This window comes from Alexandromys fortis, unplaced genomic scaffold, assembly GCF_014885135.2.
Source record: "Alexandromys fortis isolate MF-2015 unplaced genomic scaffold, M_Fortis_MF-2015_v1.1 scaffold_186, whole genome shotgun sequence".
Taxonomy (NCBI): Eukaryota; Metazoa; Chordata; class Mammalia; order Rodentia; family Cricetidae; genus Alexandromys; species Alexandromys fortis.
This window is the reverse complement of record NW_026068067.1, coordinates 2698406-2706270: the sequence shown is the minus strand read 5'-3', so window position 1 is coordinate 2706270 and position 7865 is coordinate 2698406. Positions and strand designations below refer to the sequence as shown.

The window sequence follows — 7865 nt, the reverse complement described above, 5'->3', positions numbered from 1 at the left end:
GGGGGGGGGGGGGGGGGGGGGGGGGGGGGGGGGGGGGGGGGGGGGGGGGGGGGGGGGGGGGGGGGGTGTACGGGGACGGGGACGTAGCATTTGGAAAGCCGTCTTGAAGTGTCCACGGACCTAGCAGGCTTGCCCTGGGCAGCGCAGGACTGACTGCCCCTCCATCCCTCTGGAACCTCACCAACGCCCGGAGCCTCCCAGTCTGCAGCAGCTGCTTCAAATTGCCAGGGTTCACTTCCAAGAGCCACGGATTGGGGGTGGAGGAGCTCAGGCAGGTCAGAGCCTCAGTTTCCCTCTCTGTCAAGTGACTCATCGTAATGGGACGTGCCTGAGGCAAGAGTTCCAGGCCAGCTTGGGCTTCAGAGTGAGACCCTGTCCAAAAAAGCAAACAAAAAGAACCTTACAAAATGCCAGGTGACTATTGAGCTGCCAAAAGGGGTCACAGGCAACATCATAGGGTCTCCTCACAGCACCCCAGATACAGTCAGTATGTGTCCACCTGAGGGGTTCCACTGACTGCCTGCTATGTCCCCTGCTGGCCTCCTGTTCAATGTCTCCTTCAGGAAAGGACCTCTCTGACTACTGCTAGCAGCTAACAGCTGTTCCTGTCTTACCGTCACCTGACCTATGACCTGTGGTCTGGACTCTGGCGTGATATTATTAGTTGTGTGAGTTTAGGCGTGTTGCTCACCCCCGAAGCTTGGTTCTCATTTAGAAAAGGGTGGATAGTAACGGAACCTACCACACACCACCACAAAGACTAATGATAAAAAGGCAGGCAGCCAGTGCCCTACAGTACTAGCAGTCTCTATGGCCTGGGGATAACCTACCCATCTAGTCCCATTTACACAGACTGTTAGCCCTCCTCGCAGACTTTCATATTGATTTACCATAGTATCCTTAGTGCCCAAATAGTGTAATATACAGTAAGTGCTGGGTAAACACCAGTTAATGATGAACAAACTGGGAACCGCAGGGTCACCTCAGCTTCTCATCTGTAAGACGAACTGACCGTAGTCTGGGGCTCTTGAGAATTCCCCAGGATAGATGCTCTTAAGGTTAACTTTAGAAACTGGAGAGGCACGTCTTTAATCCCAGCACCCAGGAGGCAGAGGCAAATAGATGGGTTTCTGTGAGTTCAAGGCCTGCCTGGTCTACATAGCAAGGTCCAGGACAGCCAGGCAAAACCCTGTCTCAAAAACAAAACAAAACAAAACCCAGGAGAGGGAAGCTGAGGGGGAAGGAGAGGGAGAAAGAGAAGCCATTACCGTTTGAATGGGTCTCAGAAGTGCCTTCCTGGAATCCATGCCTAGGATCCACCAGTGCTGAGGGGCTGGTGTGCTCAGTAGTAAAGCACAAGCCTTGCAACAAAGAAGTCCTGGAGAGTGCAAAAACAAAGAAGACTCTGAGACACAGGGTGGGAGAGGATAGGACAGTTCCACCTCAGGGACATCTTACAAGAGTATATCCTAGCCAGGGACCAGTAGCATTTGGTATGAACCAGACGTCAGCAGGAGACACAAAAGGCTTGGGTTTCAGAGAGAGTCTGGCTCAGCCCAATGTCTCTACTGTGGCCTCTGACCTCCAGAGCAGGAGGTCAAGATGACTTACCTGTGCCGCTGTCCTCCCACAGCCTCGGGGGGGATGCAGATCAGGGTAGACATGCGGTCTGCAGTACACAGACTCCATTGTCTTGCAGACTTGGCACCTGTGACCATGTGTTTGTCAGGGTTCAGTGCCCTCTCTGGGCACAGGCTACAGAGATATCTCAGGACCCTCCTCCATCCATGAAACCATCTCTCTGTGTGTCCTGAAGACATCCACCTGGACTTCACTCTCTCTGAGGCAGAGCTGGCCCTGCTCAGTTGGGCCTGCTGGCTCATGCTCATTATGCCAGCTCTTTGTTTGCTTTTGTTTTTGTTTTCTGATATAGGATTTCTCTGTGTAGCCCTAGCTGTCCTGGAACTAACTTTGTAGACCAGGCTGGCTTTGAACTCACAGAGATCTACCAACCTCTGCCTCCCAAGTGCTGGGATTAAAAGCGTGCACCACCACTGCCTGGCCATTAAGACAATTCTTGATCTCACTTTAATGGAAGGAGGAAGGGAGAGGGGACAGGGTTCATTGTGCCACAAGAAAATGAGCCACTGGACACACAAGCTGAATTCCTTTTTGCATCGTCATCATCGTGATTTGGCTAGGACTGGCCCCGAACTCCTGATCCTCCTGCCTCTACCTCCTGAGTGCCGGGATTACAAACAGATGTGTGTTATCACATCCCTCTCTCGCAGGAGCCGAGTTTCACTGGAGACACCAGCACTTGGGTGACAGTCCTGGCTGGGATTTGCACTTTTAGGACACTTGTGACGTGGGGGTTGGAGCGATGGTTCTATTGTTAAGTGCCTGCTGTGCAAGTCAGAGGGCCTGAGTTCAGTCCCCAGAACCATATTTAAAAATAGGCATAATGGCAAGCAGTGTTGCCGGGGAGGCAGAGGCAGGCTGATTGCTGGAGCTCACTGACCAGCCTAATCAAAGAGACGCAGGCCAGTGAGAGAAAGAAAGAAATTAAGGGTATCAAGATGGCTGGGGGGGGGGGGGGTAAAGGCGCTTCCTGCCAATCCTGATGACCTGAGTTTAATTCCTGGACCTCACATGATGGAAGGAGAGAACCCACTCTAACAATTCCTCTGAACTCCATACATATGCCTTGGCATTTATGCATCCACACACGACATGCAAACAGACGCACGTAAAAATGACACCTAGCAGGCGGTGGTGCACACCTTTAATCCCAGCACTTGGGAGGCAGCACTTGTGAATCTGAGTCCAGCCTGGGACAATCAGGGATACAAGGGGGAAAAAAAAACCAAACAAACAAAAAAATGATGTCTAAATCAGGCATGCTTGTATGGTTGTGTACACCTTTAATCTTTAATGTTAGTACTGGGAGGCAGAGGCAAGTAGATCTCTCTGAGTTCGAGGCCAACCTAGTCTACATAGTGAATTCCAGGACAACCAGAGCTACTTAGAGAGATCCTATCTCTAAAAAAACCAAACGAACAAAAAGAATGTCATATGAGATGGGCTTCTGACCTCCACAGACAGGAACACACATGGATGTGCCTACACAACTCTGCCCCACACACAAAAAACCTCATGGCTTTGCCGCTGTGTACCTGTGCCCTTCTGACTGTAAACAGGACGGTGGCAGCAGTTCTTCTGAAGACAAAATGGGAACATCTGTCCTGTGATCACATGACCTGTGCATTCAGCAATTGCTCAAAGAGTGCTGGCCGTGTGCATGGTGACTGTAGCTCAGGTTGAGCAGACAGGGACCTGCACGCAGGGTCTAAAGGTCACCTCATCGAAAATCTTAATTCACTACGCAATAATGAGGACCTACTGTGTGCTGGGATTGATTTTATGATTAGAAAATGGCAGTCTTGAGGCAGGGAAGATGGCTCAGCAGTTAGGTGCACTTCTGGAAGGCCAAAGTTCAGTTTCTAGTACCCAAGTTGGACAGATTACAACGTAATTCAAGCTCCAAGGGATCCGGTTCTCTCTTCTGACTCTCTGGGTTCTTCACTGCTCCTGGAGTTCACCACTTCCAATTCCGGAGACTAGCTGCTGGTCAGCCCCAGAGATCCCCTGTCCCCACTCCCCCACTAGGGCTCCAAGCAGGCCAACACTCCTGACTTTTTTTTAATGCGGGTTCTAGTGATCAAACTTGGGTCCTCACACCTGCAAAACAAGCGCTTTATGAATGCCTTCCCAGCCCTGAGTTGAACAATAACTAGATGTGTTTGATACACCTAGCCACCCAACATCCTGGCTTAGCAACACAGTGCCCGGAGATATCTGTGCTCTTGTCACCTCCTGCCGCAGCCTGGGGTGTCTGCCGTCCTACACCGCACAGCACTGAGAAGGAGCAGGGGACCACATGTCCCTAGGCTGGAAAAGAGAAAAACTCAAATGCCACACGGCAGTTTCTATTGCCCTCGAGTCGCCTTTGCTCTGAGGCAAAGTTGAAAGAGCATGGTGGGTAGCTCCATTTAGATTGTCCACAGTCCACATGTCCCCACACCCCATGGGCACACATGTCCCCAAACCGCATGGGCACACTATAAATACACATGTAGTTTTCATTTGTGAATTTAAAATTAAACAAGGGCTGGAGAGATGGCTCAGCAGTTAATAGCTCCTATTGTCCTTGAAGTGGACCCAGGTTCAACTCCCTGCACCCACACAGCAGCTCACAATCGTCTGTAACTCTGGTTCCAAGGATTTGATGTCCTCTTCTTACCTCTGCAGGCACCAGGCATGCACCTAGTGCATATGCATGCAAAACACTCAACACATATAATGAAATAAATAAATCTTTAAAACAAATAAATAAAACAAAAATTGAATGAAAGTCCAAATAGCCAATAGACACATTACAATGAAAACAGAAATACAGCCAGGTGTGGGTGGTGCTGGATTAAAACCTCAGTACTCTGGAAGTGGAGGCAGGAGGATTACCATGATTTTGAGGCTGACCTGGGCTGTGTAGTGAGATCCTGAGAAAGAGTAAAAGAACAAGATTGAGAGAGGATGTGTGTGTGTGTGTGTGTGTGTGTTTTGTGGGGAGAGAGAGAGAGAGAGAGAGAGAGAGAGAGAGAGAGAGAGAGAAGAGAGAATCTCTTTTTATAACCTACCTCCAGCAGTGGCATCCCACCACTTTTGCCATGCTCTCTTGGCAGACCACAGAGTTCTACCACACTCAAGGGGAGGTGCTTGTATAGGGGCCGCCAAACTTCTAGAGAGTTCCTTCTCCTTGCTAGCATACATCAACACAAACAGGCTGTGAGTCAATGACAGGGACCCCATTCTCATCATGAGAGAAGATCCAAACATTGTCCTAGAGGTGCCAGTGGCCGTTAAGACCTTGGTCAGGCAGGATAACTGGCTCGTCCCTTGCAGAGGACCCATCTGTAAACCCTGAGAGTCTGACCTTTGACACACAGGCCTCTGGGAGACTGTGCTGGCAACTTGGCACAAGCCAGAGTTATTTTGAGAGAGGGAGCCCCAATGGAGAAAATGTCCCCACCAAATTTGCTGGTGGGAAAGCCTGTGGGGCTTTTCCTTGGTGGATGATTGACGTGGGAAGACGCCGCTTACTGTGGGCAGTGCCACACCTGTGCTGGTGGTCCTGGGTGCTCTCAAAACAGACTGAGAAAGAAGTTACGGGGAACAAATCAGTAAGCAGCACCCTCCATGGTCTCTGCATCAGCTCCTGCCCCCAAGTGCCTGCTCTGACATCCCTCAGTGATGAACCGCTGAGAACTGTAATACGAAAACCCTCTCCTCCCCAAGTGACTGTGGTTATGGGGCTTGCTCACAGCAACAGAAACCGGAAATCAGAGTCTCACAGCCCGTTCTCCTTTCCTACCAGTATTTCTACGAGAGTCAGTTAAGAAACTGCTGTCTGGTTAAGCAAAGTGGGTCCTTCGTGGTGGCTTAGGGGGACAGAGTTTGGTGGAGGAGTATGGCAGAGGAAGGATGAGAGGGCAGTTCGAGACCACTATGACTTTCTAGGACTTGCTGGAGGAGGAGGTTGTACTGGTCACTTAAAAAAAATTATGATGCATGCCAGGCGATGGTGGCGCACACCTTTAATCCCAGCACTCGGGAGGGAGGCAGAGGCAGGCAGATTTCTGTGAGTTCGAGACCAGCCTGGTCTACAGAGCTAGTTCCAGGACAGGCTCCAAAGCCACAGAGAAACCCTGTCTCGAAAAAAACAACAACAACAAAAAATTATGATGCCTATTTATTTTGTGTCTACATTCAGGCAACCATGCGTGTGTGTGTGTGTGTGTGTTCAGAGGACAGCTTGCCAGTGTCAGTTTTCTCCTTCTACCATGTGAGATCCAGGGATCAAACTCAAGGTTCTGGGGCTTGGCAGCCGATACCTTTATCTGCTGAGCCGTCTTGCCAACCCTTACTGGTCGCCTTCTCATTGCTGGGACAGAATGTCTGAGAGAAACAACTTCAAGGGTTACTTTTGGAGGCTGGACATGTGACTTGGTTGGCAAAGTGCTTGCCCAGGATGTTCAAGGCCTGGGTTCCCCAGCACTGCATTTGCATGTTGTACTTACCTGAAACCCCAGCATTTAGCCTGTGTGAGCAGGAGGTCAGAAACTCAAGGTCATCTGCTACCTGGTGACATGAGTTTGAGGCCAGTCTGGGCTACAAGGAGACCCTGGCTTAATTTTTTTTTTCTTGCAAGATAGGATTTCTCTGTGTCTCTCTGTAGACCAAGTTAGCCTCAAACTCAGAGATCTGCCTGCCTCTGCCATCCAAGTGCTGGGACTAAAGGTGTGTGCCATCACCGCCAGGTGCCTTACACTGTTATATTGGCTCACAATCTTCCAACAGGCAAGGCTACAGCGAGGGCATCATCTGAGCTGGTGGGAATGTATGCCACAAGACAGAAAGGCACCAGAACCAGGAACAAGGTTTGGCCTTCAAAAGCCAACTCCCTTATCATTCTATTTGGCCTATATCAAGGCAGAATAAGGCGAGGTGGAAAAACCAAACTGAAAATACAGAGAGGACAAAGGGCAGAGTCAGGGGAGATGTGAGTCAGCTGCAAGAGGAACAAAAAGTACTAGAGAACAGGTAAGGCCACGAACCATGTGGCAAAATATAGATTAATAGAAATGGGTTAATTTAAGTTATAAGAGCTAGTTAGTAATTAGCCTGAGCTATAGGGCAAGCATTCTGTAATTAATATAAGCTTTTGTGTGTTTATTTGTGACCTGACAGTTGGGACAAAAGAGAATCTCTGCCTCTGTTTACAGATCTACTTCTATGCCCCACCTCCTACAGAGTCTATTGCCGCCTAAAATACTGCCACCAGATAGGGAACCAACATTGGAACATGAGTCTGTGGGGACATTCTGAACTCAAACAATAAGAGCAATGTATTAGTTCAGTGCAGCAGCTACAGCAAACTCTAAACTGTGGGGGCTCAAATCAAGGACTGGGGTGATGGCTAGGTGGGAAAGGTGCTGCGCAGCCTGCGGGGAAGGTTGGGATCCCCAGGCTGGGCACAGCAGCTTGGGTCTGTAACCCAGCACTGTGCGGCGTGGGAAACAGGAGGGTTGCAGGGGCCCAGCCAGTCAAGCTGGAACTGCAAGCTCCCCTTTGTCCTTGTCTCTGGGCTTCTGTCCCTTCCTCTTCTCCCACAGGGACATTTGTCAGTGGATGGGGCACACCTCAAACCATCATGATATCACGTGGAGATTCTCAATTATGCCTTCAAAGATCTCATTTCCCCCCAAATGCTCACATTCTCTGGTTCTAAGATATGAGACTTGAAGGAATGCTGATGTTTAAGCTGCTGCAGGGGGCAAGGGAGATGGCAGGGTTGGGGAGGTGGGACGTACCTGTTTTCAGAATTGGTCTGCTTTCCTCTAACTTTCCGAGTTGAACCCTCACCCACCAAAGTCACGGTATTATAAGGTGGGAGGTGAGGACATTTAGGGACCTCCTGAGCAGGACTCTGACTTACTGTAGGAGGCAGAGTCCTAGGACATGTGGGAACAGAGCAAAGAGTCCTCTAGTCTCTGTAAGGACAGGCTGGCACCATGAACTTAGACATTCAGACTTCAGACTTGAAAACAATAATGTCTGCCGTGAAGAAACAGCTGACTCGCGATATCCTGGGATTTCACTTATTTGAGGCAGGAGAGACGGGGTCTCACACAGCTCAGGCTGGCTAAGGATGACCTTGAACTCCTAATCCTTCTGCCTCACCTCCAGAATGCTGGGATTACAGATACGTAACTACACCCCATGACATCCCACACTTCCAGAATACA

General features: G+C 49.9%; 1 long non-coding RNA gene across 4 annotated transcripts in view; it reads right to left on the bottom strand.

Moving 5' to 3' along the window:
- The window catches only part of LOC126487739 (uncharacterized), an 18368-nt gene extending 11295 nt beyond the window's left edge, over positions 1–7073 (bottom strand). The window contains exons 1-3 of one of the 4 annotated variants that reach the window (XR_007588489.1): positions 2923–7059; positions 1269–2783; positions 182–372 (exon numbers count right to left, since the gene is read on the bottom strand). This is a non-coding gene — a long non-coding RNA (uncharacterized lncRNA). Of the gene's footprint in view, positions 1–120; positions 373–1268 lie in introns of all 4 variants that reach the window. The other 3 variants (XR_007588488.1, XR_007588487.1, XR_007588486.1) reach the window with 3 other exon arrangements.
- Positions 7074–7865: the final 792 nt, after the last annotated feature.